Source organism: Cyanistes caeruleus, chromosome 2, assembly GCF_971803275.1.
Source record: "Cyanistes caeruleus chromosome 2, bCyaCae1.hap1.1, whole genome shotgun sequence".
Lineage (NCBI taxonomy): Eukaryota > Metazoa > Chordata > Aves > Passeriformes > Paridae > Cyanistes > Cyanistes caeruleus.
Genome location: NC_141702.1, coordinates 42894367 through 42907550, shown reverse-complemented (window position 1 = coordinate 42907550; position 13184 = coordinate 42894367). Strand labels below are relative to the sequence as shown.

The window sequence follows — 13184 nt, the reverse complement described above, 5'->3', positions numbered from 1 at the left end:
TGCATGGATACTCAATATCCACATGTTCTCTTTCTAGACTGAGCAACTCAGTACAGTCTCCAAAACACACTGGAAGAGATTGTTCATAGTATAGGCAATAATAAAACATTTAAAAGCAAGTGAATTAACTTTAAAATAATTATACCAGGTGCAGATACCTGTGCAGACACCTGTGAAGTCTTCAAAACCCTTCCAATAATTTGGCTGTTTAGCTTCACTAAGTAGCAATATTGACTAGTGCCTAGGTGGCCATAGTGACTCTGGTTTAGTCTCATTTCATGAACATGGAAGTCCTACGAGAAAATAACAACAGAACTTATTTCTACATTACAGAAAAGGAAGCTGTTGCTATATGTTTGAGCATTTTTATTATTTTAGCACCTTTAATGTTTCCAAATGTTATGAATATTATTCTGAGTCTTGTGGTGGTGTAAGAACTCCTTAGTGGCACCTGCTGTATTTTGTACTTAGGATTTATGGCAATGAAAGGAAAACAAAGAAGGAAGCACAACACAGTGAATGCTGTTTCCTGCAGAAGGCCGTATTTTTACTGAGGTTCCCTAAAGTTCAGTGGAGTGTCATTGTTTCACCCTGCTCTATCTGTTGGTAGTTTTTTACACAGATACAAAATGCAACTATTAGAATTTTCAAAGGTAACAATGACTACAAGGTCTGAAGCAATCATAGCTCAAAAATATTTTTTCAGACTTCTCTGGAGAAGTTAATTTCTGGGAGAATAGATGTACATGAGGAAAAAATGTTACATAGTCACTGTGCAAAATACCAAACCACTAACAATGATTTTAGACCCATGATTCTTTTTGATGCAGCTCCTTATTTCATCTTCAAGGGGCATCTAGCTCTTCTCAGGAGTTCAGTGCTTTTCCTGGAAGCAGGATGCGTACTGGCATTCAATAACATTGGGTATTCAAATGATAAAGCAACTCTATTCAGATCCATTTAAAAAGAATATTTATTGAACTAAAAGAATAGTTAAAAAATATGTACCATATTCTTATTTATACAGCTATGGCATATGCAAGTTTAGATGCCTCTTACAAGATGTGTGCTTGTGCTTTTTTATCAGCCTGATGCAGCTAGACCTAGAAATCCATTTTCCATTTACAAGAAGGTTAGAATAACCCATTAAATCTAAGCTTTTTAACTTTACCTTCAACATAAAATGCTTTTAACTCCCCAACATTAATAAGTACATTCAGAATAGTGCACTGTCTATCAGAAACAAAATTACAAGTCAAATTCAGCCTGATTCCCATCTCCAAATGCTTAATTTTTTTTTTTTCAGTCAATTGCTTTGCTTTCCAGTGTAACATGTTGCCATAAGGAACTGTGGCAGTCCAGCTAGTGATTAAGTTTGAGCTTTTTTTTTTCTTTAATTTGAATTCAAATCCTTCACACAGCTTTCGGGTTTTGTATCTTTTTCAGTGAATAATATTTTCCTTACTTCTGAGAGAAAAGTACTTTTGCATAACTATTTCTGTGTATGGAGAAATGTGGAAGGATATGAGCAGCATCAGTATTGCTTATAATCATTATCACTGGTAAGTAAGGAATGTTAAGCTCTGACATCTTTAGCCTTCAGATAAAACTGCTTTCACAAACCAATTTATAATGTCTTGTCCTGGGAGCTTTATGCAGAGATGGAAGAGATGTTAATGTACTAAAATAAACAAAGGAAAGTAGATTAATGGTATTGTTACTCCTGAACTTCTCAGTTGGACTATACATTTATTGTCTTCTTCACTCATTTTTTTCTAACCAGAGTAGAACTGTGGAGTACTGTGTGTTTGTACCAATTTTCTTGATGCTGACAGTGCAGCATTTTGTTAAAAACACAGGTTTTCTCTGAGGAAAAGGAAGACTCTTCTAAGTGGTATTGGTGGATGATAACTGCTTATGTGGATATCATTAACCCCTGTGTATGCAATTCAAAGTTTGCGTTCAAGAAAGTGCATTGAATTAATGAGCTAAAAACCAAACCGACCAACCAAAGAACAGAGGTAAAAGAGCAATCAGGTTTGCACCAAAAGGTTACAACTTATTAGCTGTGAGACAAAACTAATATAAACCCATCTGGAAAGGTGGCTTTTTGCAAATGCCAAAATTAGGACTGTGTGCCATATCATCTCCTCTTAAGCAGGTAAAATAGAGGTTAAGCTGGACTCAGGGGGACCATGGCCTGTGCTGACCCAAGGCCACTGGCATATAGGTGCCCTGTAAGACTGCTCAGACCAAGAGCTCCTCACAGGTAGACCAATGGGTCCAGAATCTGCTTCTTCTTCTTATCTGAAGAGTATTGCTTATAGCCTTATGTCAAGTTCAAAGACTTTTTCTCAGCACAGCACAGCTTCTCTGCTGCCATTTAAGGTAAGGCAGTAAAAGTTTTTCCTGACATGACAATTGTCAGACTTACCAACCTTCCAGTTTTCCCCCATTAGAGAGGAGACCTTGAAAGGCTGAATGTTTTCTTGCCAGTATAAAAGCCGTCTCCATTATTGCAAACAATAGACAGTTAAAGAAAATTAAACAAACTAATGCTACACACACAAAAAAGAAAAAGCAAATAAGAAAAAGACATGAAAACATAGGGCACTGTGGGAACTAATACTGCTGAGTATTGCCAGCACTATAAAACAAGTCTTAAAGCAGTTAAAAGTTAAATTACATAACTCAAGACTGCTGTGGCCTGATTGAAAACGATTTGAATTAATGAGAAGGCTCATGGTGTGTGCCGGCATTATGGGAGGCAAAGACCAGACTGGAACACAGGCTTACATTGTTTAAACTTGTCACACATTTTTCTGCTCACACAGCTGACTATTCCCCTCAGCTCAGTGCCCAAAACCAGATTCATATGACCAAAACCAGGACAGTCTTTAAGACAGGTGCTTACCCCAGAACCTTACCCAGCAGTTAGTCCAAGTCCAAGTCCTCTTCTGGTTCCATGTGGTGCCCTGTGTGGTCCTAAAGCATAATTTTTAGTTTGTGGGTTTTTTTGGCTGATTATGTATCAGATCAAAATGTGCCAAATAGATGAGTGCAGAATACATGAGTGTCCTCACCTCATGGAAGCAACAGTGCAAGTAGCATTCACTGAGTGGTGGCAAAGTCACAGCAGGCAACATCTTGCTGCACCTGTGAAAAAGTGCCAGTTTTAGCAGGACACAGACATGTCAGCAGAGTGGGTCAGCACTTAGGTCCACTTAAGTTCTTCACCTCCTCTGTACTAAATGCTAAGAAGAGCTAACATGGCATACAGACTTAATTTTGGCACTTGCACAATATCATGTTTCTCTATTGGCTTATTTTCTTATGAGTAGCTGGTGTGGGAGGTAGCCTGGGAATTAGGGACACCATGAGACCAACGGAAGGGAGCTGCTGTGGGGTGCCTGGTGAACCTTAGTTTCTGGAGAATGGTGGAGCTCCCATGTAACTTGTAAGCTGGGAAAGAGCATCCCAGAGCCCAAAGGAAGCTTGGTTAGTGAGATAGAAGGCTTGCAATGGGTCAGAGATACCTGTCCATATCCATGAGACCCAAAGCCTGCCACCTCTCTGAGCCTTTCTTGGTCTTTCCTGGTCCCCATCCTAAAGTCCTAGGCCTGTTGCTCAACCACCTCAACATCTTTTTTTTTTCTCCCACAGTGTTATTGCCATATCCATTGCAAAATCAAATTTTGCTACCCTTCTTCCTCCACACACCATGAAAAGAAGGAAATTACTTTATTTCTTGGTAATCTTGGAATAAAATTTATCTATACATATTCTGCTGAAGAGTACTGAGTGGCTTTGAAAAAAATCCCTGTCTACCTTATAGTTAAGCACCAAGACAGTTGTAAACATGGTAGAGCTTGGACAGAGGGAGATTTGCGCTGGAAGTGAGCTTTACTGCATTCTAAAATAAGGTTCTCATCATGACAATAGCTTGTTTCTGTGTCCTGATCTGTCAGATCAGGGTCTTATCACTGAACCTCATCTTGAACCTGAATGGAAAATTCTCATCCCAAACAAACACTGCTGAAAACAGACTGGTATTTATGATCTCTGACCCTTTCCCCAGATAATATATTCTGTATTCCAGTAAAAGTAAGTTGCAAGTGTCTGTGATATGTTCCAGGAAATCAATGTTTTTTTGAGGTAGTAAACTAACTGTTCTAGCTCCTCTGCCCTTGCCTGGAGTTGGAAAAGACCTCAAAGATCATTGAGTCACACAGCCCACACTGTCAAATGCACCACTAAAACATGTCTCTAATGCCAAATCTATGTCTTTAAATACCTCCAGGTATAGTGACTCAACTAGTATCCCTGGGCAGCCCCTTCCAATGCTGTGCAGTGAAGAAAGTTTTCCTAAAAATTCATGACCACACTCCTCTTCTGCTCTCCCACAGCCCTGCTGGGTGCTGGCATACTTTATGGAATTCCTTTATATTACTGGGGAGGCAGTGAGGAGTAACAAAGCTCCCTCAGGTGCAGTGAGGCACTTTTCCATTGACAGTATCTTTGTCCAATGCTTCATTTTAAAATTCATTGTGAATTGATCAGGGAGCACATTTTTCATGACTTAATGGGTGGCTTTATTTGCTTCTGACTTTAAGAGTTCTCTAAAGCCACCAGTTCCCTTTAGGCTACAAATGGAATGTTGCTGGGAGATTTGTTCCATTGGATGCCTTTAGAAATCCTCCCTCTAGCCCCAACAATAACTTACTAAGTGAGAGGGATGGGAAGTGGGTTTATGCTGCAGCTGGTTAGTACAAAACATTCCTATCAAGGACACATTACCATGGAAATCTAGGATTTAGTGTGTCACTGGTAGCAAGGTAACCATCAGAAAATGCTACAGTTTGGCATCACAAAAGTAGCCTCAATCTATGAAGCTTAATCTTGCATGCAGTGATTCAAAGGTACACCATAAAAAAAAAAAAAAAAGTGGCTCTGCAAGAGTGAAGTAAGTTCAAGGCTACTGCAAAGAGGGGAAGAATAATCTCAGTGGATGAGAGAAGAGCAATGAGCATGTATCAAGGAAAATTCAGGCTGGATTTGAGAAAAACCTTTTAAATGGTAGAAGTAGTGAAGCACTGCAATAGATTTTCTGGGGTTGATATGGATCTGCAGAACTGGAAATCTTTAAGAACTTATGAGACAAAAATATATGAGTTAGGACATCACTGAAGCTGATCTTGCCATGGCATAGGACAAGCTAGATGACCCCCTGAATTTCCTTTAGATTATTTTTATCTAAAAGTGTGTTTTTTATTGCATGGCTCTTGACATTTTATGCTTTGCTTGTAGTACTGCATTCTGGAAACAAGGACGGTAGCTGTCACTTCACACTGCGATCCTGAAGATGAATTCTAAAATACGGCTAATCAAAAAGAAATAAAGTAAGTCCAAAGGAGGAAACAGAGTGATTTTGAGCCATGCCTATGTTTGTGATTATTTTTTATTGACAAAACTAGAGAAGTCCAAAATATAAGGTAGAGGAACTTCTTTCTGGTGAGTGTTACATACTGCCATGAAACTTGCATTCCAGTAAGAATTAAATTTTGCTAGAGGCAGAGATTTTTAAAGGCTTCCCAATGCCTGAAAAACATGGAGGCTGTTGTCTATGCATATTTATTTATCCATTTTTCACCAGGAAAACACTTTTACAGTCATTACGGCAGTGCTTTAGAGAGTTTAATATAATTGAGATGCTGTAGGCAGAGGAAAAAAATTGTGTTTCGGAGGTGGAGCTCCCAAAGGAAACTGAGTTCTGGCTCCAGCTACATTTTCTTGCTAGAATCCTGCTTTTTAGATAAATGTCAGACAGGAGTTCAAAGCTGAAAATAGAAGCAGATGATGAAAATAATTCTAATCTCTAAAGCAAGGCACAGAAACAGCAGAATAGGAAAGTGGTCCTAGGTGGAGCTAATAAATCCATGTCTGACAGCCAGAAACATTGGAGTGTACAAGTTATATGCTTTTATCCAGGGAGATTTTTTGAGCAAGATTGAGGTTTTAATGTGATTGCCTTCTTGTGACAATTAGAAGGAACTGCATTATTCGTTGCAGGGAGAGGGCACTGAGCAAAGGTCACTGAGCGCTCAGTCTTCCACACTGCACTTGAATCACCTTCGGTAGCAAATTGCATGCTCCATTTTAAACAAGAAAATAGAGGCAAATCACAATAGCTGAGAAAGAATGGAAGCATGCACAGGCTCTTCTGGGTGTAGATGAACACTGAATGTCATGCTAAGAGAATGGCTAAAAGACAGTAAGAAATAAAAATGACATGTCCTATTTACATTTCTTTGTGTATTTTAAAATACAGCTGTTCTAGTCTTATGTTTTTGTTGAAATACATGGATATTTAAGTCACAGGAATAAAGCAACACAAGAAATGCAACCCCTCCTTCCCCTATACCCTCCATTTCAGCGATTAAAGTAGTGTGGATACTTTGATGTTTTAAATTCTAATTCCTTTGTTGTGATTTTATGGTTGCTTTGAAGGTTACTTTGTTGCTTTTTAGTATTTTCTTTCCTAATAGTTTTATCAAGAGATGCTTCTATTACAGCTAAGGCACTTAAAGGGAATACATTATTTAAAAGTGAAATGGAGAGAGAGAAAATGTAAGACTGTGGTGCATTTTTTTCTTTGTCATTCACAGACATAATAGAACAACTCAGAAGACAAAAAAAAAGATGCAGGAAACGACATACTCTCTTGACTTATCTGCTAGCCACATCCAGATGTGGTCCTTCCACCTTTAACTAACACCAGCTTTGTTTCCAGAATACAAACAAGCAAGTAGCTTATGTCTATGTATTATGAAGGGGAAAAAAGCAAGGCACTGATTTAAAAAAATGGCTGAACAGACCTACTGCGTCTGACAGTCGAGAAGGGTCTTTCTTTCTAACTGCTTCCATGCATTTATACTATGCCAACCATTCTCAACCCAATGCATTTTATTATAATAATAATTGTTCTTTATTGCAGTAACATGTAAGGATTCCAAATAGGGTTCAAGACCCTATTATTCTAGGCACCATCCATGTGCATAATAAAACCATCTCTGCTGTAAAGAGCTTACGATCTTGACATATGACAAGGCATAACAGTAAAAGAGAACAAACAATTGCAGGGGAGGGGAGGAAGAGAAGCTATCAAGAAAGCCAATACACAGGGTGTGCTAAGTAGCAGTGTCTGACACTAACTGATTAGCTGTTGTCAAGGGCTTTGTATAATCTGTAGAAATAGTTTTTCACTGTGCCTTCTATATCAGTTAGTTTCCAGTTTATAAAATGCAAATGTTGTCTTTACACCTCTTGAATAAACTGCTGGGGGAATGGGGAAAGGAAAGCTGAAAGACAGAAATTATATAGACTCTCTAAAGGATAAGACACAAGGATATGGGAGCTTGTGCCAACCATACCTGATACCTGTGACCAAATATATTAAGGGAAATTTCACAACTTCAGTCTTTAGAAAGTCTAAAGGAAAATGGGATCACTTTTGGTGTTAATACTTTACCATATACCTTTTGCAGATATGGGAAAACAATGCATGTTTACACAATTTGTGGGTAAAGTATCTTATTTTTTTCCCTTGTTTAAGAGTTTTTAAATAGTGAACTTTGTAATTTGGATCACAGTAAAAAGAGACTGAAACAGCTTCTTTGACTGAAATGCAGAAATCGAGATCTCAATTTTCTCTTCCTGTTCTTGAATTACATGATCATAACACCCCTTCCCAGAACAGAATTTATATAGATTTCCTATAATACACATGGGTGCTAGCATCCTGTAAATTTTCTGCTAGTCAATTATTATGTGGGCATATAAATGAGAATGGATTACCACAGAAGATGTGAAAGTAGAAATAAAGATAGCTGCATTTTTTTTTTTGGTCTCAGCAAAACCTTAAGAGAAACTGTAAATATTGGCAGTTCCTCAGTTTAAGCTTTTAAATGCAATGTTTTGGAAGTATTATTATTGGCTTCTTTGAAGTGAAAAAGAAGTTGTTGAAATTTTATGCTGTGGAAAAAAATAAGTGGTAAACAAAGTACATTAATATGCCAAAAATATGTAATTTAATAATATTTCTCCAGGATATATATAAAGAATCAGTATAAGAATATGAATTCCTGACTCTACCAGGGGCAACTGTTCTCAATGGGGAAATTCTGTGATGCCTTTGCAAGTTTCTCATGTTCATGATGACTCAGACAGCTCCCTAAACTTTTCAGAAGTTTTGCCCAGGCAGCACTGCCTGTTCCTCACTGGCACACATGCATTTTGCCATCAACACCCCTATGAGTTATACTGTCAAGAGTCTTCTTGTCACACGAAACTGTACAGCAATGGTAGAAGTGCTGGGGATACCTCACACAGACTGTCAGTGAGTTATCTCAGGTGCCTAATGCTGAACTGTGCTGAGGATCTGTTGGCTGTGGGGTGGGAACACCAGGCTGGAAGCTGTGGCTGCAGTTGTCTCTTGGGGACCAGGATACTCCTGTGAGCTGCCTTGAATATGAAAAGATTGAAGATGCTAAAGTGCCTGCAGAGCTGAGGAGCCAGAGTGGCTCCCAGGGGGACATGGCTGTGGTGGTGGTAGCAGTGAACAGGGCTCATGGATCCAGTTTTTAATGGCCAGATATGGCTGAGACACTTTCAAGACAGCATAGGTTGAATTCAGGCAGTTAGTCTCCCAAGTACCCTGGAGGTGGACTTCTCCACAGGGACATTCAGAACAGACTTGTACTTTCTCTCAATCTAAATTCTGTGTAGGCAGTATAAAGTTATTACAGTCCTGTCTCTGGGGAATGATCTCACTGAAAGTGAATCCCACAACCTTGTAGTCTTGTTTTGTTAATATAGTTAGCATAAAATTTTACTATACGTTAGCCTAAAAGTTACAATAACACAATGTTTGCAAGTAGGTTTTTCCTTTGGGTGATGAACAGGGATATGTGTGTGTAACTAACTGTGCTGTGCATCCATTCTCCATGGGAGGGTATCAGAGAATGGCCTTCTCAATTCCAATAACTAACTATGGTTATCAGCAAGTTTTGCACTGGTCCAAGACAGCCGTCACCTCCAGAAATCAGTGATTATTGTGAAGTGCTTTTCTCCTTCCACAGAATTCCAATAACTCTTTGGCAGCTTAATCCAGATGTAGATGGGTAAAATAAACTGTGATGAACCCCCACCTTGGTGCTTCTGCCTTTGAAAAGGTGTAATGAGTGAACAGCAGAAACTCTGTGGCAAAGCATCACTCTAGAAGAACTTTTCCGAGAAAGCTTTGACTGGAAAACTGAAATGCCTGGTGTCTCCATCTCTCCGGCTTAATGTGCTAAAAGCATTAAATATATGTGTCTTAGCTTTTGCTCTTTTCCCATATTTTCCTCCTGGCTAGATCAGGTGCTGCCTTCCTTGACGTGATGGCTTTGATGTATTGTTAGAGTTATTTTGCAGATGACATGGAGAGCCTGGGGAGCCAAATCCAGCTGAGCACTACCCTGAGCAGTGGCTTGTCTGAGAGGTGGGTACTGCAATGGTGACTAGCTACCATATTCTCAAATTTAACCTTTCATACACAGCTGTTTTGCTTATGAATTGAAAGTTGCTCTTTTCTGTTTTCTGTATCAAACACATGTGCACACACACACACACATGTACACAGATGTGTACATATTATCAGTATATATGCGCACACATGCGCTTTTTCCCTGAACCTACAAAACAAACAAATATCTTTTTCCTGCTCAGCTGAATTGTTTTCCACTGTTTGCCACTGTTTTACAAAGTGGATTTTAAGAATTTAGCAGAAAAAATAAAACCCATAGGAAAAAAAAGCTAGCTTTCAATCCAGTCGGTGTCAATTAAAAGGGAGCCTCGGATGCAAATGCCACATCAGCACCAATTTTGTCACTAAGAACTTTAAGATCAGAAGCAATTACCTTCAATAGCACCTTGTTTTTATGTGTCTACCCTTCATAGCCTTGGCTAGTAACTCGGCCTACACCATAATTTACACTGACATCTAATTTCAGTGGATCTGCAAGCAATCTAACTGAAGATGGAGATACTGAGAGTGAGGAGTCCTGCTTTATCACTGCAGACATAAAGATTCATTATTTTTTGCCAATTCAGAAAGTGAGACTTATGGGAATGGAGCTTTTTTTCTTGTGTGTATGTGCCTGTTTTGCATATCTCATTACTTGAATTATTTCCTGGTTTAGGCAAATGATTGCTGCCTTTAACTAGATGATTAAACACTCTAACAGCTCACAAAGGGAAAAAAAAAAAGCCAAGTGCTACTAGTATTCAGTAGATTTGCCATTTTCAAGCATCTCTGCAAAATGAAAGCAAAAGAGAAAGAATGCATTCACTGCTAATCATATTCTTTGAAGTATAGAATAGACCTGGCAATTTTATATTGTGCGTGAAAGTAACAGTATTAGACTAAGATTATTTTAAGAAACACTTTTATCATTTTCTAACTGACAGAGAGGGCAAGCCTGCCAGCCATGCAGGTTGATGTTTCCTCATGAAACAATGAAAGAACCCCACAATGTTGTGATTAATGGCTTGCATCCATTTTCTCTGATCCTCAAACTTGAATATAGAAAGCAGAGCTGATCTCTATGCTATTATCCAGCTTTCTATTCAGACCAGGCTAATACCAGCACAACTTCTTTTGTGACACTTGTTCCCCAAGCCAAGAAATTTGCATATCACAGAGAATAAGGCTATGTAGCCCAGTTGTTGATTTTGATGGTGCAAAGAACTGTCAGGGTTATTTTTGTCACAGAGTGTGGTTTTAAAGTAGGTGTTAAAAAACCAGTATGTATTCTTGCTTGTTATTTTACATGATGCAAAACTGCTCATTGTTGTAAATACATAATTAGTAAGAGAAATGCTTGTGAGTTGTATGTCAGTCAGCGTGTACCTTTTCAATTAGCGTTATGCAGATGGTGAAACAAGACAATTGTTACTAAAGGCAACTCTTGCTTCTCTGTTTGAAAATGCAATTGCCCTTGCAGCTCTCCTTCAGAGAGTTCTTTGAGACTGTTGTAGGTCACTTTCTTACAAACTCTTGCAGAACAGTTGTAAATGCCATAAATCAAAAGTTTAGGTGACTTATGCTTTTGGTTCATGTTCTTAAGGTCTGCCAGAGAAAGTGACCCGTTTCAAATTGGACCAAAAGACAAAGAGCCTGAACACAGAAGGACACTCCAGTCTGACAAGCATTGCTTAAGGACTGTGATGTTGAGGGCAGTGTACTTGCTCAGCACACGACTTATCACTTTTGTCCACTTGCACATGAAATGATCACCATAGTGGGAGGGAATAAAGAAGAAAAACCCTGCTGTGAAGAGGGAGAAGAAACACGGGAGGGAGAAGTTCTTAGTCATGCCTGTTGTAAAAGTATTGGCTGCAGGATCTTAAAGTATAAACCAAACTGATGAAGGGATAAAAAAGGACAGTTTTACTGCTTTAGTTTTTTGCCGTTTTTCCATGATGGGAATTCAGGTTTTCTAAAGCATAACCCGTGGTACAGAAGTTATAGCAAGCAAACAAATAAATACCAATGCAGATGAATATACTAAATTGACTCAGTCAGATTCCTGAGCTTCTAGTACTTAATCTTCTACTGTAACACAGCTGAATTGGCAGAAGTGGAAATGCATTTGGAAAGTTCAAGCATTTTTAATCCTGCTGCATAAATTGAGCTATTAATTCTAAATTACAGGGAAAAAGCACTGTTTTATCAGAAGCAAAATTAGGACTTTCTCTACAGAAAACACTCCACCTAGCATCATTTAAGTAGCCCTAATTAATTATTTAGTCAAAGGAGCAATGAAATTAACTGAAACACCAACAGTCAGATCCCCATACAAAGGGCATTTGGAACCAAAATATTTTTGATCTTTCAAGATAGCTTTTGTTACTCTAGGTGTTATCCTGTTTGCAGGTCAAATGCTATAAGTATGGAAACATAAATGGCATCAGGCCTAACTGCACCTTTACTGTTTACAGACCAAAGACTTCTTTTTGCCTTCCTGGAGGGCTGGGAAGTCAGTCACAGCCGTATGACATACTCAGGGGGATGGCTTGCACCTGGAGAGTAAGCAAAACTCATCCCTCCCCTGCCCTGCACCTCCACAGTGCTCACCCAGGGAGATGTTCCAAATGGTCTCACTCCCCTCATCAGACTTCATTAACCAGGTCCAAACGCTCCAGACTTTCTTTAGTGGAAGCTTCTTCTAGATACTAGGCAGCCTTCTCAGAGCTGAAGTTATTGAGGCAGAACAGAGACCAATGACCATTTCACCTTCCTTGATTGATTTTCTCAGCAGTTACAGAAATGAAGGTCCTGAGAGCTCTGAAGGATAGCAAGGTCTTTACATTATTCTTCGGTGAACCGTCAGTCTTTCCCTTTGCTTTTTAGCTCTCCATTGACATCTAATAACCTTTCTGAGACACCAATTTATTCCATTAGAACAGGAACTTTCCACATGAGAGTTTCACAGTACTTGGGGTACAAGTTAAAGGTAAGTTTATGCTACTGTTTTCAGAGGATATAGACATAGAGGAAACCTCCTTGAGCCTTCCAGACAATCAGACAGTCTACTTCCAGAAATTCTTCCTGTTCAAGATTTTGAAATTGGAAGCTTCACTACAAATGCAATCTTTGTTCATATTTTTAACATAATTTAAGGCAGCTGTGATAACTTCTTTCAATATAATTTTGTGTGATTACCTCTTCATTGTTGACCCAAAGATGACCCATCCGTTTTGCCTTCAAAACTTTCTGTTAAAGAAAACTGGTCAAATGCAATACGCAGAAACATCTGGGCCTTTTTTTTTTTCCCTTGATGTAAGTCCAGGTATCTTTTATTCAGTATAATAATAAAAAATTGAAATCTTCTGAATGTAAATCTGATGTAGGGGTTTTAGAAAAATTTGGCATGATACAAGTCTTTCCTTAAAATAAGTTTTGGTATAAACTAGTTCCACTTTATCTGCTTCATAATTTTTTTCTTTACTCTGTCACACTGTTAATGTACAGTGCAACTACATTGCCTTTATGTTTATTTATGGCTTTCTGAAGAAAGCCTCTACCTGCTTCCCATCAGGATTGCTATTGCTCTATTTTTCTTTTATGGCTGTTACAGCAGTTT

The 13184-nt window shown here is 38.7% G+C and overlaps 1 long non-coding RNA gene across 4 annotated transcripts in view; it reads left to right on the top strand.

Moving 5' to 3' along the window:
- Window positions 1-13184, top strand: part of LOC111927286 (uncharacterized) — an 85943-nt gene that overhangs the window by 53172 nt on the left and 19587 nt on the right. For all 4 annotated transcript variants that reach the window (XR_015283062.1, XR_015283060.1, XR_015283061.1 and 1 more), the window contains 3 exons: window positions 1447-1562; window positions 5308-5399; window positions 6666-9538. This is a non-coding gene — a long non-coding RNA (uncharacterized LOC111927286). The remainder of the gene's footprint in view (window positions 1-1446; window positions 1563-5307; window positions 5400-6665; window positions 9539-13184) is intronic.